The 22,500-nt window shown below is 36.8% G+C and overlaps 1 long non-coding RNA gene and 1 pseudogene across 1 annotated transcript in view; one reads left to right on the plus strand and one right to left on the minus strand.

The window, feature by feature from the left end:
- The window catches only part of LOC136837467 (protein O-linked-mannose beta-1,2-N-acetylglucosaminyltransferase 1-like), a 174,022-nt pseudogene extending 156,147 nt beyond the window's left edge, over nucleotides 1-17,875 (minus strand).
- The window catches only part of LOC136837469 (uncharacterized), a 221,144-nt gene that overhangs the window by 134,407 nt on the left and 64,237 nt on the right, over nucleotides 1-22,500 (plus strand). Inside the window, exon 4 of the long non-coding RNA XR_010852700.1 lies at nucleotides 17,807-17,929. This is a non-coding gene — a long non-coding RNA (uncharacterized lncRNA). The remainder of the gene's footprint in view (nucleotides 1-17,806; nucleotides 17,930-22,500) is intronic.

Here is a 22,500-nt window from a genome sequence, read left to right on the forward strand (position 1 = left end):
TTAATGATGAGAAAAATAAACTTTCTCAATATCTGTATTTCCCATTACCTTCTGTAACTTCTTTAGAATGAACACCATATTCTTTGGAAGCTTGAATTTCAAGTCAATGGCCCCTGTGGTGGGCTTGTTCCATATGAATAGGGTTCATCTTTTGAATAATAATAATAATAATAATAATAATAATAATAATAATAATAATCAGTACTTTACATCAGAATTAGATACCACACCACAAAATCCACCATAACTTTGCAAGAAAGGGTTAGGTTAGGTTGGTTGGTTAGTTAGGTTAAGTTAGATTAGGTAGGCTAGGTTAGGTTAGGTTGGTTGGGTTGGTTGGTTGGGTTAGGTTAGGTTAGGTTGTGTTGGGTTAGGTTAGGTCAAGTTAGGTTAGGTCTCTGAACTGGACCAAACGTTTTTGGCCCCATATGGTCTATATATGCATTTCCACCTCACCCAACCATCATCAAGAGTTCAGATGCGGACAACAATGGCGAGGGTGGTGGACTGAAAATTGCAAATTCCTCGCATTGCCTCAACGCTACAGCACTCTAGAAGACTGCTGCTGTTGTTGATGGATGGTGCCGAATGAAAGCACCGATTCGCTCCGTTCCCATACTGTTCCAGACCAGACAAAGACTCTGTCATATTTTGTCATATTTCCTTGGACCACTTTTCCCCCCATTGTTCTTCTGGTGCTTTGCGACGCGTAAGCTCGATAGTCACTCCCCCTTTTAGCGTGAGAAGCATCAGTTACCGGAAGATTAATTTTCCTGACAGGTCTTTATGATCTGTATGAGGTGCGAGTCCGTACAGCAGCGTTTAATTACACCTTCCACAAAGACTGGTCATGAATATGGAAGTCCGGACGGATTTTCAGCGGTGTCCTGATCAGCTTTTCATTTTATCTTTAGTTTTTTTTTTTTTTTTTTTTTTTGCATGACATCACATTTCTGGGCATTATTTACAGGTTAGGTGGTTGAGCATTAGTGTTCTAAGTTAGTTTTTTTTTATGCAAAGACGCTTGATATTACGGACTAAAATAATATATGAAAATAAATTTGTAACCTTCTCTTTTAACTTGGGAGACCATTAGTTATTTTAAACACGCTATGCTATTATTTTCTCGGGAGGTTATACATTAAACTCCATTCCTCCAATTGATCGCATCTGAATAAGGGGAAAAATAATAAAATAACTTCAGCGCATGAGAGATAGTCAGTTGAGAATCAAGTATGAATATAACTGTAAAGTTAGGAAGAAGAAACAAAACGAAAGAAAATGAAACTGAGAACTAGATATATATATATATATATATATATATATATATATATATATATATATATATATATATATATATATATATATATATATATATATATACCACCTGAAATCTGAAAAGATGCATTTTTGAACGATATTAGAACCAGACAAATCATGCCGTTACCTAGGCATCGTCTGCGAAGTCTTCTTCTACCGTGTTGACATCTCGCCCCGCTGTCTATCAATCAGCGCGGGGAATTGCCAATTTTCATTCTGCCCGAGTCGCTTCTAATCCTTCTGACTGTAACATGTTTGTTTAGCGTGTCACAACTACATTTAGCAGGAGCACGGAGATGTAAAAGAGGGTAGGGATATAAAAGAGGGTAGGGCGCTTCTTTTTAAAAGGGGATTTAGATCTGATGATGCTATGGCGACTTCTTTTTTAGTGGAAGATTGTGCTTGTTTACGAACTTTTTACGGTTTGTTGCATATGGTGGAAAGTTTCTGCAATGTTGCTCATATATATATATATATATATATATATATATATATATATATATATATATATGTGTGTGTGTGTGTGTGTGTGTGTGTGTGTGTGTGTGTGTGTGTGTGTGTGTGTAAGCAACATTATGAAACTTTCCACCAAATGCAACAACCGGTGGTCTATCCATTACCGCAAACATACACAATCTTCCATTATAAGGAAGTCGCTATAGCATCATCAGATCTAAAACCCCCTTTTAAAAAGGCGCTCCCTACCCACTTTTATATATCCCTACCTTCTTTTACATCCCCGTGCTCCTGCTAAATGTAGTTGTGACACGCTAAACAAACACGTTCCAGACAGCGGGACTCAAAGATTAGAAGCGACCCGGGCAGAATGAAAATTGGCAATTCCCCTCGCTGATTGATAGACAGCGGGGCGAGATGTCAACACGGTAGAAGAAGACTTCGTTGACGGCGCAGAGGTAACGACATGATTTGTCTGGTTCTAATATCGTTCCAAAAATACTTCTTTTCAGATTTCAGTGGATGGTTGATAAAGTTGTCTTTCTTCCTCTGGGAGGGGAAAAATGGTCGCTCTTGAAGCAGGCTTGCTTGTTCATTTGATTATCCCTTTGATTTGTAAATAATCATTTTAATAACTTCAGTTATGACCTTTTGCATGTGTTGTGGTGGATTTTCTGGGGAATTTTTGAGAAGCAGTTGTAAATGATTAGGCGATCCTCGGACTTTATAAACAACTGATCTAAGTCATTTGTCTGGGTACTCTATACATTGCTAAGCCTTTCCCATAACCGAATCAGTTATTATTTTTTACCAAAGAATTAATTCGTAACATTATGCATGCAGAGAACATTTTGAATTGTAAACATAAATGACGACCGACAATAATCAACGTCTATTTCTTCAATCACATGAAAGAACAAGAATTGACCTATTTTGACTTTTTAAGGTTTAAAAGCCTTCTCATCCTGGTATAGCAGCGTCTTTGAATCTTAATTTAGTTACTAAACATGGGCGCCTCTACATACGGGCAAGGGGGCACTTTCCTAAAATCCATGAAAAATTTTATATATATATGTATACACACGCACACACACACACACACACACACACACACACATATATATATATATATATATATATATATATATATATATATATATATATATATGATTGCTTTATTCATTAAAGAAATGCAGGCGCTGATACTGTTTTTTGAATTAACCTGCTAGTTCAAAGGGTCAAAAGTATTTATCTGCTTGATATTGGAAACTATCCATGTATGTATTAAGATTTACACCCCGCCCTTGGAAAATATGCTGCAGGCGCCCATGCTACTATTATAAATGCCTTCGAAAGGCTGCATGGTCCTTGTGAAAATAATAGAAGTATAATTCCCATTGAGCCGAGGTCATTCATAAACAGATATGCACAGTGATAGATATATTTGGATCTCAGTTTCCGAGCAAAATTTTCTCTTTTGCTACAAAGCACTGGATAAGCTATATTTGCTGGTATGAACATATACAAGCAATAAACTGGGAAATGGATTTAAGCTGTACATTTAACTTAGATTTGGACCAGACCAGGATTATATAATACTGAAATCTCTTTAAAGTTGAAAGCGTTCGTCTATTAAATTTTTTTCCTTCTCGACTGACAAATATGAGAAATGAATAAATAAATAGGTAACGCAGTAATATAAATCGCAACATGCAAGAGAAAATTATGAAAAAAAATGAATATTGTCTACATGAGAAAGAGTCACAGCAAAAAGAGAGAGAGAGAGAGAGAGAGAGAGAGAGAGAGAGAGAGAGAGAGAACAATCCCATAAAAGTATTTTTTCACCGAAAATCCCATTTTTTCCCCTCTGATATTCCTCCTCTCCGGGTTGAATGAAGCCATCAGCTATGCCATGCTGACTATATAGAATACTTGGTCTACAAGCCTATTGGAATAACATGACACCTCTCTCCCCATGTCGTGCCAACGAACGGCTCCCAACATTTGAGTTCCACGTGACGTCCATTTTTATAAAATACAGCACAAAGAAATAGATAGGGTTTGCTGAGCTGGAAAAAAAAGAGAGAGAAAGAATTTTTGAGGCATTGTTGTATGTCACAGAAGTATCGAGTCATATCGCGTCATACTTTTCGGCTTAATTTTCACGATATCGTTCACAGGAGAAGGAAGGGATCATTGCTTCGTTAGGTTATTGTATTAAAGTATCATGTTGCATTGCAAGTCATTCGTTTTGTTTTTACATGGCCATCATATCGAAAACGAAATCGAGAGTTAGTTTTTCAAGGGCAGGGCATAATGGTTTGAAGTTCATTTTCGAACTTTTTGGCATTTTTTTTCTCATTTATTCCTAATATATTATGTCAAAGAAACGTTTGGTTGGTCATCATCAGATTGAAGTTTTTAACGGGATTCTTAATTGCAGTATCTTGAAGCATCAAGATTATCATTATGTCGATGATGATGATGATAATTATTATTATTATTATTATTATTATTATTATTATTATTATTATTATTATTATTATTATTATTTTGTCACCCGCAGCCTTGAAAAATTTCAGTAGAGTATTGCTGAATAGGTTGGTTTCAGTGGTTGATGGTACTCTGAGGGATGAATAGGTGATTTTAGAAAAGGGGGCTTGCAGTGATCAGATCTTCATAGTTAGGCATTTAACTCAGCAAGCTAATGTAAATGAAAAACCTGTTAAGTTTTTGTTTTGTTGATTTTGAAAAGGATTTTGATAGTATTTTGTGTCGGACAATGGGAAAAATCATGAGGCATTATGGAATACCGGAAAAGTTTGTGATGGTTATTATGAACATGCATGAGGGCACATCTCGTAAAGTGCTGGTTGATGGTTGTTTGAGTAATCCGTTTGAGGTTAAGTCTGGTGTGATTCAGGGTGGCATTCTGTCTCCTCTGTTGTTTGTATTGGTCGTAGATTACGTTATGAGAAGGGTTAAAAGAGAAATGGATGCAGCTATACCCTAGGGAGAAAATGGGAAACTTCTTGACTTAGATTATGCTGATGATGTACTTTTGATCTGCGAGGGACCAGAAAAGATTCAGAGAGTGTTCGATTGTCTAGTGAGTGAAGGTCGAAAGGTTGATTTGGTTATTGATGGTGGAAAAACTGAAATCATGAATATGAGTACTGAAAATGCACAGGATTGTCTAATTGAAGGCATGGTTGTAAAGCAAGTGGAAAAGTTTAAATATTTAGGTACTTATTTAGATAAGGATGGTTCTCTGAGCACAGAATTTATGGAAAGATTAAAAAAGGCTCATCAGGCAATGGGAATGCTTCAAAATATTTGGGATAATAGCGATTTTTCTGTGCATACAAAAATCAAAATTTATAGGGTAATGGTTAAGAGTATTTTGATTTATGGGCATGAGTCATGGTACAGTACAGTGACTCCGGATAATAAGTTCTTAGCATTTTAAAATAAGGCGCTCAGAAGAATATTAGGAATTGATTGGAGGGATAGATTAGAGAAGTAACGGTGGTGCAGTCGGTAGATGAGTATGTTAGGTTCTCACTCTGGAAGTGGCTAGGTCATGTGTATAGAAGACAGGGAATAATACGAGATACGCCGGGGTGGGTTGCCCTTGGTAGAAGAGGTAGAGGTAGGCCAAAGGAGACGTGGTTGAGGACTATGAGGCGGGAAGCAGGAGATGAGTGTTGGGGAGATCTTGAGGAGTTATCTCAGGGCGGAATGTGGTGGCGTGAGTTCATCGAGGCCCTATGCATCCCCATGGGTGCCACAGGAAATGATTGATTGATTATTATTAATGGTGTTGGTAGCAACATTATTAATATCCATTTCCTGTTAAATTTTCCTAAAAAGAATTACTTTCTTATCATACATTACTTCTTGACAAATTTCAGCAAAACCAGTAAACAAAATCAAAGGGATTAACACGTCACTTTAAAACCGCTTATCAAAAAATCCCCTGAAAATCATTCATTATAGAACATACAAAAGGTCTTAAATGAGTTACTAAAATGATTGTTTTATATATATATATCTCTTCTCAGCCGGTGACGGTCTATAACCTCCCTCTCTCTACTCTTCAAAATCATCCACAAATGATTTCGAAATAAATATATTAATAATTAAATACATTAATAAATAACTACATTTTCGGCCTCCGCGAATGGGAGGGCGGTGAGGGGAGGGGAGGTGACCCCGCAGTTTCAAGGTTGACTCTGTCTCCCGTTGATTGACAGATGTCAGTGCGAGTTGTCAATGCGGTGAAAGACTCTGGTTATTGATGGGATTTGACGGGCTCATATACAGTAGTAATCGGAGGATATAAAATGTATTTTAGAAAAGAATCTTTTTTTATATAAAATTTATTTTACAAAAGAATCTATTTTTATATAAAATTTATTTTACAAAAGAACTTTTTTATATATATAAATTTTATTTTACAAAAGGTTCGTCTCCGTAGGGGGTTAGTGCCGTCAATGCACCTCATGCGGTGTACTGTAGGCATCACACTAAAATACACTGAAAGATTTTCTTATTTTGATCTGAGCCAAGTCAGAGCTAATTTAGAACTGCTTTACTGGAATTTGCAAGATGCTGCTTTTCAACCAATAGGGACCATAAAAAACAAGTAAAAAATGCGTAGGAGTTTCTGCGGCGCAATCGAGTTTCCTGTACAGCGTATAATCAAGGCCACCGAAAATAGACCTATCTTTCGGTGGTCTCGGTATAATGCTGTATGAGCCGCGGGCCATGAAACTAACCAAATCCCGGTGGTGGTCTATCATATATCGTTGCCAGGAGCACGAGTATAGCTAACTTTAACTTTAAATAAAATCAAAACTACTGAAGCTAGAGGGCTGCAATTTGGTATGCTTGATGATTGGAGGGTGGATGATCAACATACCAATTTGCAGCCCTCTAGCCTCAGTCGTTTTTAAAGATCTGAAGGCGGACAGAAAAAGTGCGGACGGACAGGCAAAACCGGCACAATAGTTTTCTTTTACAGAAAACTAAAAACATCAGCACAGAGCAGCACGCACCAGCATACAGAGTGTCTACAAAATATCTACAAGAAGCAGACCTCTTTTTCTCTTGGAAACATCGAAGTCTTCCCGGGAGACCGAATCTATTAATATCCGTCAAAAAATCATTTCCTCCGGGTAATCCGAATAACGATATTCATACACATGGCTAATACGCGTCATTATCTCCCTCACGAATTGACTTACTCTTCACCATTTAAGATAATTACATTTAATTAATCTTTATTACAAGGACACGGATCATTAAGCCGAACCGAGCCATTGATTAGGCAGGAACTCCGCCAGCGCCAAAGACACTATTAACCGAAATTGACCTCCATTCGGTTGGCCCTCCTGAGATGCGGGGGGAGGTTAGGGGAAGAAAGGGGCGGGTGGGGTTTAGTCTTCGATCCGGATTAAAAATACTTGGCCGACACTCAAGGAGTATTACATGTAATCAGATGGTAATGTATACCTCTTCTGGGAAAAACAAATCTCTTAACTCTTGATGTTGGAATAGTGATCCCTGCTTATTTATCTTCTTAGCGGAAATAAGTTGAAAGTAATAACTGTTTAGCTGAGAGAGTTTGAAACTCGACTTATTTTAAATACAAATTGATAAGAGAAGTGAGCCGCCGTTGATACAAAATCATTACCGGAATATTACAGTGAACAAATTCGATGCGGCACGAGATATAAAACTGTAACATGTCTTGAGAGTTATCTAAAGAGACTTCAGAGGACAAAATGACTTCCATGTTTGGGAACGAAGGGGAAAGTTTGGATCAACAAAAATCGAGCCCAAGAAAGCGGCTGTAATCAAAATACACGACGCTTGTTCATGACCTACACAGACTCAAAGTGATTTTCAAGGTCACGCTTAAGAAGATGAGACACCAGAGAAAATGCTTGAATGATTTTTAAACAAAATGACGCAAAATGTCGTTGTGTACCGACCAGGATCATATCATGTAGTGGAGCTAAATGCCATAGAGGATTGCAAAACATTAAATGAATAAACAATAGGGTTGAGGAAAATATTAAATAGATAAATAATAAATTTGAGAAAGGCTAAATAAAGAAATAATAGAGTTGAGAAAATGGTATTGAGCATACACAAAGACCATAGTGGGATGATTGCTACAAAGAGGAGCAAAATTCCATATTGAGGAACCAAAGATTCCCAAAAGTTAAGAAGATAGATCTTTGAACTTAGGAGATTAGATATTTTTATATAGTCTTGGCCCTTATTGCTTTTCCGGCACAGTCCATTATCTGCAGTAGGTTAACACAGGTGAGAGATGGGTTTTCCACTGAGCCTACTCATATTTAGCTTTTTGGACTAACCAGTGCCCTCAGTCTAAAATTGCTGGAAATCTGGAATCTGTCAATTTGGTGACTTGTCAGGTTTTCGTTCATAAGTTTCCGAGTATCTGGGTCATATATAGTATATATATATATATATATATATATATATATATACATATGTATATATGCATATATATTATATATATGTACACACACACATATATACTGTACAGTATATATATATATATATATATATATATATATATATATATATATATATATATATATATATATATATATCCAACATTTCACGGGCAAAAATGAAAAGGTGTTGTAAATTCTGATTGAGCTTGTTTTATTGCTGCTTCATTTCAGAGGCTAAAAATGGCTTAGCAATAAAGCCGGCACCTGTCAGGATTTACAACCCTTTCTCATTTTTGCTTGTGGAAGATAGATATATAAATCACGCGTCAAAGTAATTACAATGGTATGCGTGTGTATATACATATATATATATATGTATATGTGTGACTGTGCGTAGAGTATATAGCATTTTTTCAGTGCCATTTGAATTAACGGTACTCCGAAAATTTACCCGTCCCACTGATATATATATTTTATGGCACGGTCCATGTTAGCACAGATGTAACTCAGAAACCAGACGCTGTTATTGCTGGAAAAAGGCGAAACAAAACCCAAACAGCGACCTCATACTTCCTCTCGCTACTTTTACATGGAAGCAGCTACAGGAATATTCGTGGCCGGGGGAAAATATTATTGAACATGCCTATCATGTGCGGAGAAAATCCGTTCTTTTAGGCCAACAACATTCCAGCAAACATTCTCACAACAATAACGAGAGAGAGAGAGAGAGAGAGAGAGAGAGAGAGAGAGAGAGAGAGAGAGAGAGAGAGAGAGAGACGTTAGGGAAGGGGGAGGCGGGGGGTGGGGGAGAGTATCAAAATAAGCCGGAAACACGGCACTTTCGCAACATTTTTGCCATAACAACATTCCAGCAAACATTCAAAATAACAACAACGGTGCACGAGAGAGGGAGAGAGAGAGAGAGAGAGAGAGAGAGAGAGAGAGAGAGAGAATGTAATACTAGTATAATTCACGTTCGTTATCATTTATGTCACGGAATGTGGAAAAAATTAATGCATGTTTAAAAGGTCAGTTCCACTTACCACCCACCAAATGAAAACTGATTTTACTCCCAGTTTCTTTTCCTTTATATAAGCAATAAGACCAATGATGTTGTAGGTATCTCTCAAAAGCACCATGAATAAATATTGTACTTGCGTAACAAGAGATAAAGAAAGTGTTAATAGGCAAAAGGCCAGCGGTCATCTCTTTCCTACCTTAGCGTCCTTCGAAACAAAAATCGCATGCATATGAGCAAAAGAGTATTTAGCTTATGTTATTGACAGGACCACTGGAAAGAGAAACAATACCAAAGCATGCAAGACGTATACGTCCTATAATTAATCGAATGTAGGTCGGTCACAAACACCTCAGTTTCCATGCAAAACCAAGACGACTTATTTCTACAAGAGTGTTCTGCAGACCACGGAAAAAAGGAGCAAAAAAGAAGAAGAAGAAGAAGAAGAAGATGAAGAAGAAGAAGAAGAAGCTTGTCTCTGGGGATCCAATTATCCTGAACAACTTTTTCCACATTGGCCATCTCGAAAGAAAAGACTTTCATGAAACTTCATCGTTAGCCTTTTCAGCTTTGAAAGAAATATTTACTTTTTTTGGAGAGAGCTCTGTGGTCATTGCTTGAGTATCAGGCGCTGTTCTTGATGAGTTTTTGTCTATCCATTTACCTGCCTGTCACTCTATGTATCCCTCTGTCTGTATGTATGTATGTATGTATCTATCTATCTATCTATCTGTCTATCTATCTATCTATCTATCTTGTACGGGTTTCCAAGTAGTGGGGAACATAAAGAGAGCTTAACTCACTAGTGGAAGAATTTGAATGAATAATTTTCAAAGGCTGTACGAAATTGATTGAAGAAAATCTCGTGCGATTGATTTTTTAAAGTAATGTTTTTGCCGAAAATTTTTTTTAAATTTCTAGTGAAAAGTTTTTATATACAACATATGCAATTCTGGCCACTTGCGATAAAGGGAGAACGTTTTTATATAAAACTTATCATTCGGAATACTTGTGATAAAAGGACCACGTTTTTGTATAAAACATGTCATTCGGACCACTTTTGATAAAGGGAAAACTTTTTATATAAAACATATGTCATTCGCACCACTTGTGATAAAGGGAAAACGTTTTTATATAAAACATATGTCATTCGGACCACTTGCGATAAAGGGAAAACGTTTATATATAAAACATATGTAATTCGGACCACTTGTGATAAAGGGAATACGTTTTTATATAAAAGATATGTCATTCGGACCACTTGTGATAAAGTGAAAACGTTTATATATAAAACATATGTCATTCGGACCACTTGTGATAAAGGGAAAACGTTTATATATAAAACATATAAGGGAAAACGTTTATATATAAAACATATGTCATTCGGGCCACTTGTGATTAAGGGAAAACGTTTATATATAAAACATATGTCATTCGGACCACTTGTGATCAAGGGAAAACGTTTATATATAAAACATATATCATTCGGACCACTTGCGATAAAGAGAAAACGTTTATATATAAAACATATGTCATTCGGACCACTTGTGATAAAGGGAAAACGTTTATATATAAAACATATGTCATTCGGACCACTTGTGATAAAGAGAAAACGTTTATATATAAAACATATGTCATTCGGACCACTTGTGATAAAGGGAAAACGTTTATATATAAAACATATGTCATTCGGACCACTTGTGATAAAGAGAAAACGTTTATATATAAAACATATGTCATTCGGACCACTTGTGATAAAGGGAAAACGTTTATATATAAAACATGTCATTCGGACCACTTGTGATAAAGAGAAAACGTTTATATATAAAACATATGTCATTCGGACCACTTGTGATAAAGAGAAAAACGTTTATATATAAAACATATGTCATTCGGACCACTTGTGATAAAGGGAAAACGTTTATATATAAAAATATGTCATTCGGACCACTTGTGATAAAGAGAAAACGTTTATATATAAAACATATGTCATTCGGACCACTTGTGATAAAGGGAAAACATACAATTTGTGAAAAGAGAAAGTGATATTCAAGGTCAGACAACATCGACAGAAAAATTCTTCTTTTAAGAAATCTTCGCTTGCTTAATTTCTTGAAAGGGTGACTAGCGGAATTTGCTTAAATGAAATATGATAAACTTGTTTGCCAGTGTATTAAGTTATTTCTAAATATTTTGTTTAATAATTCATTCTTTAGATCCACTTTACCTCATAACTGAACATAGGAAATATATGCTCATCAAAAGTTCATTGTTATGTGAATCAGTGACAGGTAATGTTAACATCATCAAACATATTTGCTTTAATTTTACATGAATTCTGTGCAACAGCTAATTACCTGGAAAAAATTAAACCAAAAACCGAATAAAAATGGAGGTTTTCGTACTTCAGCGTTGTCACAATTAACATAAAAATGAACGAACACGAAAAAGGCGAAAAGAAACTGAGTAAATAATATTTTTAACTTGATTTTTTGTCATATCGAGTGAGTAGGAAACCAAGACCTCATTCATGAATCGCTTCCTTTTCAGCAAGTGATCCTCCCTGAAACACGGATATATTCATCCCACGTTTTTACCTCACAGTAACCCCCAACTAAAAACCGCTATACGACATTCACGTCCGCCAATAGAACCCGACCAGAATTGCTCTGTAAGAGCACACCTACCGTCCCGCGTATCTGTGACATTTCAAAACGAACGAGCCTATATGTAGGGGGAGACCTTAATACGCAATAGCCAATCGCCGCATACGGATTGCCCCCCATAAATACAGAAAGCCTCAAAGATAATAATAAAAGGAGATAAGCGACAAATACCTAAGATTTAGTCGAATCCCGCGGATAAAGAAATGAAATTTTCATGGCCGCGTACAAAATACAAATCAAATAATGTAAAACGCGGAGATTAACTCGTCCGGCTCCTGTTATATATTCGGGATAAAGAAACAACCATTGTATTGGCAGGTATGAATTGTTGTTGGTAGCGCCGGCCCCCAGCGATTGTGGCAATGCGGAAACAATTTCCGAAGTGGCAGACTTGTTGTAGGAATGTCTATACGTACATTAAATAGGTGAAATTAAGAGTAGCTGACGTTTCATATTAGATGTGAGTGGTTAAGGTTTGTTTACAATGGACAAGAAATTGTTCTCTCTCTCTCTCTCTCTCTCTCTCTCTCTCTCTCTCTCACTCTATGTGTGTGTGTATGTGTGTGTCTGTGTGCCATGGACTTATACGAACAATTAAATAGGACATGTATCGTGCTATATCAGTTAAAAATTCAAAGAACTGAGGCTTTCTTGCCGCCTGCAACCGCAGTCATTTAGATGTAGAGAATACTGCAGTCATATATGTACGAGTATATACTGTCCTGTAATATATATATATATATATATATATATATATATATATATATATATATATATATATATATATATACATATACATATACATACATACATACATACATACATTCGTACATTATATATATGTATGTATATATATACTGTATATATATATTATATATACACATGCTCACACATATATATATGTATACTGTATATGTGCAGAAAATTTCCAAAACACCACTGCTCCAAACTATCATTCCACTAATTTTTTTTTTATATCAAGAAGACTTTTCCTCTTAGACATCTATTTCATGTGTCACCTGTCCACGCTTTTCTGTGCTTATCCATTGCTTCAGAATTATGCATTTTTTCTTTTCGTTTTTACCATCCTATTATCCTCCGTTGTTTCTTCGTGTCCAAACCTTCACGATTCTGAAATTGCTCAGAAATGATATCAAACTGTGATTAGAAACAATAAAAAACAAGTAAAAAATGAGCCGAAGTTTCGTCGGCGCAATCGAGTTTTCTGTACAGCCGCTACAGCGTATAATCAAAGCCACCGAAATTAGATAAATTTTTCGGTGGCTTCGGGATAATGCTGTATGAGTCGCGCACCATGAAACTTTAACCACGGCCCGGTGGTGGCCTATCCTATAGCGTTGAGGGCAGACGGACAGACAAAGCCGGCACAATAGTTTTCTTTTATAGAAAACTAAAAGTAAGCTATTACTCAGAAATGATATAAAATTTTCATTAGAAACAATACTAAAAAAGTAAGCTGTTACTCAGAAATGATGACAAATTGTGATTAGAAACATTACCAAAAAGTAAGCTACATATCAAGAAGCAAGACAAGATCTGGAAGGACTCTGTTGGTGGGATACAGAATTTCTTTTTGATTCTCATCCTTTATCTCCGTCTGTGTTCATGGCGTCTACCATGAACTGAAGTGGAAGTGATTAAACAAATGAAAAGACGGATAGGAAACTCGCTAAGTAAATTTCTTGCCCGTCATGAACGACCGCAAGTTCAGCATTTTCAGTCGAAAGAATTATGGAAATCCTTTTGTCAATAGCAGGTGATGCTGTTATCAAGGATACGTCCCCATCTCTCTCTCTCTCTCTCTCTCTCTCTCTCTCTCTCTCTCGCTTTCCGTTTCAAAGGATTTTGCATAAGCAATGATCGGGGCCAAATATGCATGGAAAATTGACCAACGCTGCTTGTCGATTCAGAGATTTCGTTGGTAAAGAAAGTTTTGATCTCTTGGGCAGTATTTGGTGTTTGCTGCTTCTCTGACTGCTCAGTCTCTTGCTGCACTGACTGCTCAGTCTTTTGCTGCACTGATTGTTCAGTCTTTTGCTGCACTGACTACTCAGGCTTTTGCTACATTGACTGATCAGTCGAGACAAAGACTTCAGTGAGCATTTCAGCACCTCCGAAATTATATATTCAGTGAATTTTCTTTTCTGACGAGGCAATATAAGACTTATTCCTCGTGGAAACGTTACGCTTCGGCTATGATCTTATTAGTGTGTTTATGTACCCTGCATACTTGGATACGAGATCCAGTCATTTGTAGTTAACACAGACATTTTCTTGCGGTAGAAAGGAGAACGCTCAACGGGTTTCAAGAGGGGAATAATGAGAAGACGTATAAGAGAGGAGCAACGAAAATCATCATTGTCTGTGATAAGATAACACGAAGCACTACTAATCTTTATAGTGGACTTCGTTAAACGACCCGCTTAGTAAGTAATATCAGATATTGCGGTGTCCTTTGTTGAATGAAATACTCAGCACACAATCATTTCACAATCATTTTATGAAATAAAAAGGACCAAATGAAGCAAGAATGAGAGGAAGCGAGATTATAAGACCCAGAGAAAACAGAAGGAGGGAGGAGAATTCCAAAGTTGAGGTGACCAGAGAAAGAAACGATCCCTCACTGAACCGAGGATTCCCAGGATTACGGGAACTTTGAGGATTCCTAGGATTATGGAAACTTTCCCATAGCAGTTGTGAAAATAGGTGGTCTGACGGCTGTTACGAGGTTACCTTGTGGGAAGAGGAACTCAATCACTGTAGAGAAGAGAGGGATGCCACCTTTTGGGCCCAGGGAGAGGAACGAGAAATGACGCAAGAGCGGGTTCATTAATCAAACGAACGAACCCGGTAGGGGGGTTAGTGCAAACGAACCCCGTAGGAAGGTAGTGCCGTCAGTGCATCTCACGGGGGCCACTGTAGGCATTACTAAAGGTTATATGCAGCATCCCTTCGGTCCTTAGTTGTAACCCCTTTCATTTCTTTTAGTCTACCTCCATTCATATTATCTTTTTCCCATCTGGCTATCCACCCTCTCCTAACAATTACTTCAAAGAGCAACAGCGAGGTTTTCCCTCCTGTCTCACCTTTCAAACCTGCCTACTCTCAATTTCTTTTCCGGCGCTGAATGACCTCATAGGTCCCAGTGCTTGACCTTTGGCCTAAACGCTATATTCCATTCCATTAATCAAACGAATTGACTCGAATTCAATACCGTCGAGGAGAGAGAGCGGGAGACGAGAGATAGAGCATCCTAAATATGAAAGCGATATTTCAAGCAAAGGCCGGTAAGTCTAACAGTAAAATCTTAATAACGGGGATCAAGAAAAGATTTTACTGCTTTTAAAAAAATTCACCCAATTTTTAGAGGCTGAAGTCCACATTTTTTTATTTGATAGTTTGTTGAATATATAAAAAGATGAACCATGTGTAAACAGTCAAAATGGTCATTAATATGGTACGCAGGCTTCTACAGAATAGTGTCCATAAATGAAAAAGGAAAGTCAGAGCCAGGAAAAGTGGTGTTAAAAGTACATAAGAAAGTTACAAATGAATAAAGACGTAACATGAATGAATAAATATGCAAAGAAAACCCCTTGGGAGATAGTTTGAAAAAGTTAAGACAGAAGAACTTTTTATGTTTTTGCGCTTAATCTTCTCATTCCAGCCTCCTAAACCTTCATCACGCAGCGCGTAAGACAGTTTCCTCATTTGGTCTCCTTTTTCACGTTACAGTAAAATTAGCGAAATATCCCTGGTACTGTGTATAGTCATTCTGACATTTTAGAATCCCAAAGATGTGGATTTTAAAACTTCGAGAAACACTTACCAAGGACTGTTTACTCCAGAGGGAAACGAACGCTTCCGAGCCGTTTTACCCCAGAAAGAATGCTAACTTGTGCACAGGAAAAGCATTTTCCAATAAGGATAGAACAAAAATATTAATCATATTACACACGTACTATCATCTCTGTAGATATAAGAAGCCTCACGAACGACTCAGTTTCCTGGCGTCTTTTGAGAATTTACAGTGCAGTAAAAAGAGCGATACTTGAAGCGGAAGGCATAATCAAGTGGTGTCAAATATCCACAGTTATGAAACAGGAGTCATCTATATATACAGTCAGTCATGGAGTCAGAACATGGTATTAAATGGTCTGATTAAAAAAAAACCTTGACTTTGCTCGAGTTCGGCTTCATAACTGCTGAGCACGGCAGTTACTGGTCAGATCTAGAGCTCAGTTAAAGTTAGTGGAAAAGCTGTAAGGTGAGTAGTATCATTTGCACACCACCTTATTTTCGTGGCCAGTACCACCATGATAATCGCACGTTCCTCTTATTGATGATTTGAAAAATAGTGGAGATTAGGTACTTAGTTTCCAACACCTTAGTAAACTGGGATGCTCGAAGTACGCAGCTTTCCAACACATACATTTCTTAGTTTATTTAAAAGAGTTTATTTTTGTTGCTGAAGGTTATCCTTATTGTAGCTAATTAGACCAGAAGCGCATCGCAATCAAGTATTTACTTCCTAAAAGCATATATGGCTGTGAAAGTACGTGTCAGTGATGAGGTTCCTCTTTTAAGTGAATGACAGCATCCTTTCAGTAGCCTTAGAAAGCATTAGAAGAAAAAGCTTTCTAGCGACTAGCAATCAGCGCTAACATTGCCTTTTGTGACAAGCATAATAATTCATTAAGAAGTAGTCTAGAGTTGTTCTCAGGGATGATTAATAGTTTCCTGTGTTAGGCAGATGCAAAACTGCAACTAAAACGGCTAACCTCGTTAACCTGGCTCTACAAAGTTGAAACCGCGTTATTGCAACCGTAATTCTTTTGGTGTAAATTAATGGCCGTTACCAATCCTCCCCTCCACAAAAAATAAATAAATAAATAAATAAATAAAAAGTCACGTACAATTCATTTATTATTTAAAGGTGCCATTTGCTTGCTTGTCCAGTTGATTGTCAATGGGCACCTTTTCAAAATATTGATTACATGTTCCTTAGAGAATTTATAGCTGATACAAAGCAAGGACATGTTGCGCCAGAGGGAATATCTGCATTTATGTTATGTACTTGACATTAAATACCATTATTCAAAAATTAAAGTTTTAAAGATACAAACAACTTCCTTTTCCATCCTAACATAAAACAAGTTTGATTGAAATGGAATATTTCAGCATGCATAAAATATTAAACAGAACAAGATAATCAAATTCTTATTTTTAGTATACAAATTACACACACACACACACACACACACACACATATATATATATATATATATATATATATATATATATATATATATATATATATATATATATATATATATATACTGTATGTTTGTTTGCATATATGTATGCAAATAGGTATGTAAGTGTATATAAAGAATGCAAGAGAGTGAAACCCTTCAGTGACTATCAGATATTACTTGCGATGTTAATATACATATACATTGTCATTACGAAACCAAACAACACTGGCTTTGAAATTTGGGGTCAGTTTTATTCAGGAAGTAAACATTACGGTCATCAAACAAAGTTAGGAGCGTGCATGAATTTACCCAAATTTAATTCCAAGATCCCTTTTAACCTTACCTTTTCAAGTGTGAAAAATCCAAACTTCGTTCTTCAAGGAACCTGCCGCTAATTAGCGGCGTCTTTATACACCTTTTCTTGCTGAGTACTTTGGGATGCTAATTTTGCTACAATAATTTATGCTCTACCGAACCAATTATTCATTTCAGTCAGAGTTTTTTTTAGGAAGATCGCAGAGCAAAACCATGCACTGTCTCTGAGTGAACCTCGATCATTTTTTCTTATTTCAGTGATCAAAACACAGCCACGAGATTGAGCGCTGGACGAGCGAGACAGTCGACACCCTGCTCCGTCGGATGCTGAGCGCACACTGGCAGCTTGTTATCGAATCCAGTTCCGTAGGAGGGCCGTCGGTAGGTGCAGTGCCAACTCCAGGGTGCCTGTTCTCAGTTACCATAGAATGCAGATACGCCCTCCGGGTGGATGTCCGTGTCCCTAGCGTTACGTTGAATACTTCAGTCTTTTCTTGAGCAAAAGAAGCAGCGTAACATTTTACGTCTTTTAAACTAATTTCTTAAGCGTTGAATTGGTCTTAACTAAGTGACAGGTGCCTTGGGAAATTTTGTAAAGATCTTTTGATTTTGACTGTTTTTCACATATATAAGAATATCGTCTTTCTCGTTAGGCATTCATATCTGCACACACACACACACATATATATATATATTTATATATGTACAGTCAGTCAGAGGACTTAACAAGCATTTAAAGGTTAACAAGAAACAAAGTTTAGGTCGTTTTTGGTTTATCAACCAGGGTGAAGGAGGGTATTGTGCTAATATATATATATATATATATATATATATATATATATATATATATATATATATATATATATATACACACACACACACATATATATATATATATATATGAATGTCTTTTCCTGTAATACTACAGTGTAATATGAAAATATAAGAAGGCCCAAAAACACTATTTAAACGTTGAAACCATATATTTCGGGCACTTGTTTCTGTACCCTCTGTTCACTGGTAGAATATGGACAGGTGGAAAGTTACAATGGTATATATACAAAAAACATGAAGGTGTGGCCTTGGGCTCCGATGTTAAGGAGGTGGCGTTTCTAAGAAGGAGGAGATTGACCAAATTCTAGTGGTTTTTGGCCTCATTAGCTCCCGTTTGGCGATGGATCTGGCGGTCGCGTTTCTTGGGTCATCTTCTTCAAAAGGGGTCCGAGGATTAAGGTGTCAATGGCGTCCGATTTCCAATATCCTCCTGACAGGTTCATATTGTTGGTTTGATTGATGATAGCAGATTCCAGCATCTTTCTTTTGTACGGACAGCTACTCTTGAAAACCAACTCCGCCCCACTCCAGTTAATGACATGCCCTGTATTTCTAATATGTAGGAAAATTCCCGAACTCTCCGAAGCGTAACGTACTGATCTTTTGTGCTCCGTTATTCTTTGCGAGAGCGATCTACCTGTCTCGCCTACATAGATGTCATGACAATTACTACGGTATCTTGTAAACTCCGGCTTCTTCCCTTTTGTTATTTAAGTATACGTTAACGAGCGAACTCCCCGATGGATTTGGGATAATGGAAAATGAAAGGATTATTAGAACTGAGTTGCTCGGTGGCCTTTTGGATGTTTTCATCGTATGGAAGCTTTATTTTGTTGTTGAAATCTATTTGTCTGTTGTGAGTGGGACCTCTGTAGTATATTTTATTTGCTTTATTAATAGCCCTCTCGATAATGTGTGGTGGATAGAGCAGTTGCGTTAGGTGTTGGCGGATCGTGTTAAATTCTTGATCCAGGTACTCATATCCTTCATGTTTTTGTATATATACCATTGTAACTTTCCACCTGTCCATATTCTACCAGTGAACAGGGGCACAGAAACAAGTGCCTGAAATATATGGTTTTTCAACGTTTAAATAGTGTTTTATGGGCCTTTTTTATTTTCATATATATATATATACATATATATATATATATATATATATATATATGTATATATATGTGTGTGTATGTATGTATGTGTGTGTATATATATATATATACACATATACATACATACACATATATATATACATACATATATATATATATATATATATATATATATATATATATATATATATATATATATATATATATATATATATATATTAGCACAATACCCTCCTTCACCCTGGTTGATAAACCAAAAACGACCTAAACTTTGTTTCTTTTTAACCTTTAAATGCTTGTTAAGTCCTCTGAAATTTGAGCCTGAATAACTTCAACAACTTTATATACTATTTCCGACATTGGTAGCACAATAGGACCATGATTGGTGAACGAAAGTTCCAAAAGCGCGACCTATGTCAATTCAACGCTCTTCTCCCATTCTCCCGCGTTATGAAGCTATAATAGAATAAATGTTTATACATTCCGGAATTAATTTGAGGTATAGGATACCAAATAACAGAATTAGAGAAGTAAAGGGGGTGCAGCCGGTCGATAAGTATGTTAGGCTCTCGCGCTGGAAGTGGCTAGGTCATGTGTATAAAAGACTTGGAATAGTAAGAGATACACCAGGGTGGGTTGCCTTTGGTAGAAGAGGTATAGGTGGGCCAAAGGAGACGTGGTTGAGGATAATGAGGCAGGAAGCAGGAGACGAGTGTTGGGGAGATCTTGAGGAGTTAGCCCAGGACAGAAAGTGGTGGCGTGAGTTCATGGAGGTCCTGCGCATCCCCGTGGGTGCCATAGGAAATGATTGATTGATTGATTCTGGTGCAGTAAAAACAAGTAATAGTAACCTGAATTCAGCTCCGGTGTACCTAGGTTAGGATATTTCCATCTGTCCAATTATCTGAAAGCATTGAATATATCGATTGCAGCAATTACTAGCTCTGGTTTTTTCTTTACGGAATTTCACTTTGAATAACCTCAGGCATTTCGAAAACATAACATTAAAGCTGACACTGCAATATGACCACGATGGGAGAACGAAAACTAAGGACCACTTATGTCAATGTTACACATTCCCTAAGAGCAATAAATAAATAAATAAATAAATAAAATATAATAATAATAATTTAATAAATAGTAGAAATAAGAAAATAGAATATAGCAAAATGTTGTATGTAGGTCCAACGAAAACTGGAGAATTAGCTGCTTTCATTTTTCTATTATACCTTAAGCCTGGTTGAGAGTACGTTCATGTGAAGTGTTTCTTATTTTGGAAAAATGAAACGATGGAAATGATAATTCCGCTCATAACTACCGAAGCTTGGGCGAATTTTTCCCAAGACGTCTACAAGAAATGTTACTCCAGCAATTCGAAAATGTTATCTATTTATACGTATTACTACAATGAATATAAATTAAAAAGCAATACACCTCCCCCTCTCCATTCCCCACCCCCACCACCCCTCCCCCCACCGTCCATCTGAGCTCTGCTTTATCTTACCTCGTAAATAAAAATGTAAAAAATGTATGTATGTATGTATATATGCTTTTGAGATACTCCGTTGACTACGATATTAATTCTTTATGCATTTCTTGAGCAGGAAACGTAAAGAAATTTTAGTGTTGCAAATGGAAGATGAGCAGCGCGACCTTTCTTTAATTCAAACATCGCAAGCGAAAGCTTTATGCAAGGTCTTCGTCCGATCTTCCCCATCAGAGATAACGGTTATCGCGCGGCCGTTCCCTTTGAGTTACGACGTTTATCATCGCATGATTTACGCAGCGGGCTGCTACTTCTACCGCATGAAATTCCATTTAGTCCTCGCTGTTTATTAAGTGCCGCGTCGTTTATACAAGCGGCTGGGACAACGGTGAGAGAGAGAGAGAGAGAGAGAGAGAGAGAGAGAGAGAGAGAGAGAGAGAGAATCTTTTGTAAGTTTAGGCGACGGGAAATTGTGGTCAGTTTGACCCCGTTTAGTGATTAAGAAAATCCCGGGAAGAGTGGGGTCATCTTGTGAGTGAGTGAGTGTGTGTGTATGTGTATGTGTGTGTGTTGAGAGGGAGAGAGCAGGGAGACGAGCAACAAAGATAACCAGCGCATTTCTCTTCTCTTTCTTCATTTTTACTTTAAAAAGGCCATTTTAGCCATAATCAGTATTATTACATTGCTTTAACAGCTACTTGACGTTCGTGTCCATTCACATTCGAGAGCTCTCAGGAAAGGGTGTACAAGATATTTTGTTTTTTTGGTACACCTTCTCAGTTGAAAATGGATGTGTGCATAAGATGAGCCTTCCCATGCATATTTGTGTAAACCTTCGAAAGTTTACCATTCAGAATGAAAAAAAATTCCAGCTCTGAAAGGTTATTGTAGAAAATGATTAAGAAACGTTCGAAATTTTCATCTCTGTACAAATTAACCTGCTCTTGGCTCCATAGGCCTCAGTTATCCAAAGTCAGGAAGTCTTTGCTAGTAAAAGTAGTAACGAGATGGTATCTCATTAGTCAGTGTTTTGTTTGAATCTGTTGAAAGTCACAGGGTACCCTGTTTATTTAGTTGAAGAGTACCTCCTCTGAATAAAGGTGAGTGGCTAGTAAAAAAAAAATATTCCAAAGAGACATTGGCGACTCTTACTGCCTAGGCCATGGAGTCGTTGCCATATATGTTTAACCTACAAACTCTTAACCTTAATTTGAATAAACAAACCTCGCCTTTGTGTGTCTGTTCATTGTCAAAAAGCGTAAAAATTTATATAAAAAAATAAAGATTTTAAGATAGATTTGAAGTAAGGAAATGCAGTGTAAGTGCTAATGTGTCAGGCATTTCTAAGGCACCCCATTTTCTGTTTTTTTAAATTTAAATTTTTCTTCGGAAAACCTTTGTAATTATTTACTAAATACAGGAAAATAGAAATTTATTTACTTTATTAATTTTAGGAAGCAAAGATGGGTCGAGAGGCAGAAGAGTACGTATAAGTTTGAGCGAGAGATAAAAGATAACAAATT

The sequence above is a fragment of the Macrobrachium rosenbergii genome, chromosome 59 (genome assembly GCF_040412425.1).
Source record: "Macrobrachium rosenbergii isolate ZJJX-2024 chromosome 59, ASM4041242v1, whole genome shotgun sequence".
In the NCBI taxonomy this organism is placed as follows: domain Eukaryota; kingdom Metazoa; phylum Arthropoda; class Malacostraca; order Decapoda; family Palaemonidae; genus Macrobrachium; species Macrobrachium rosenbergii.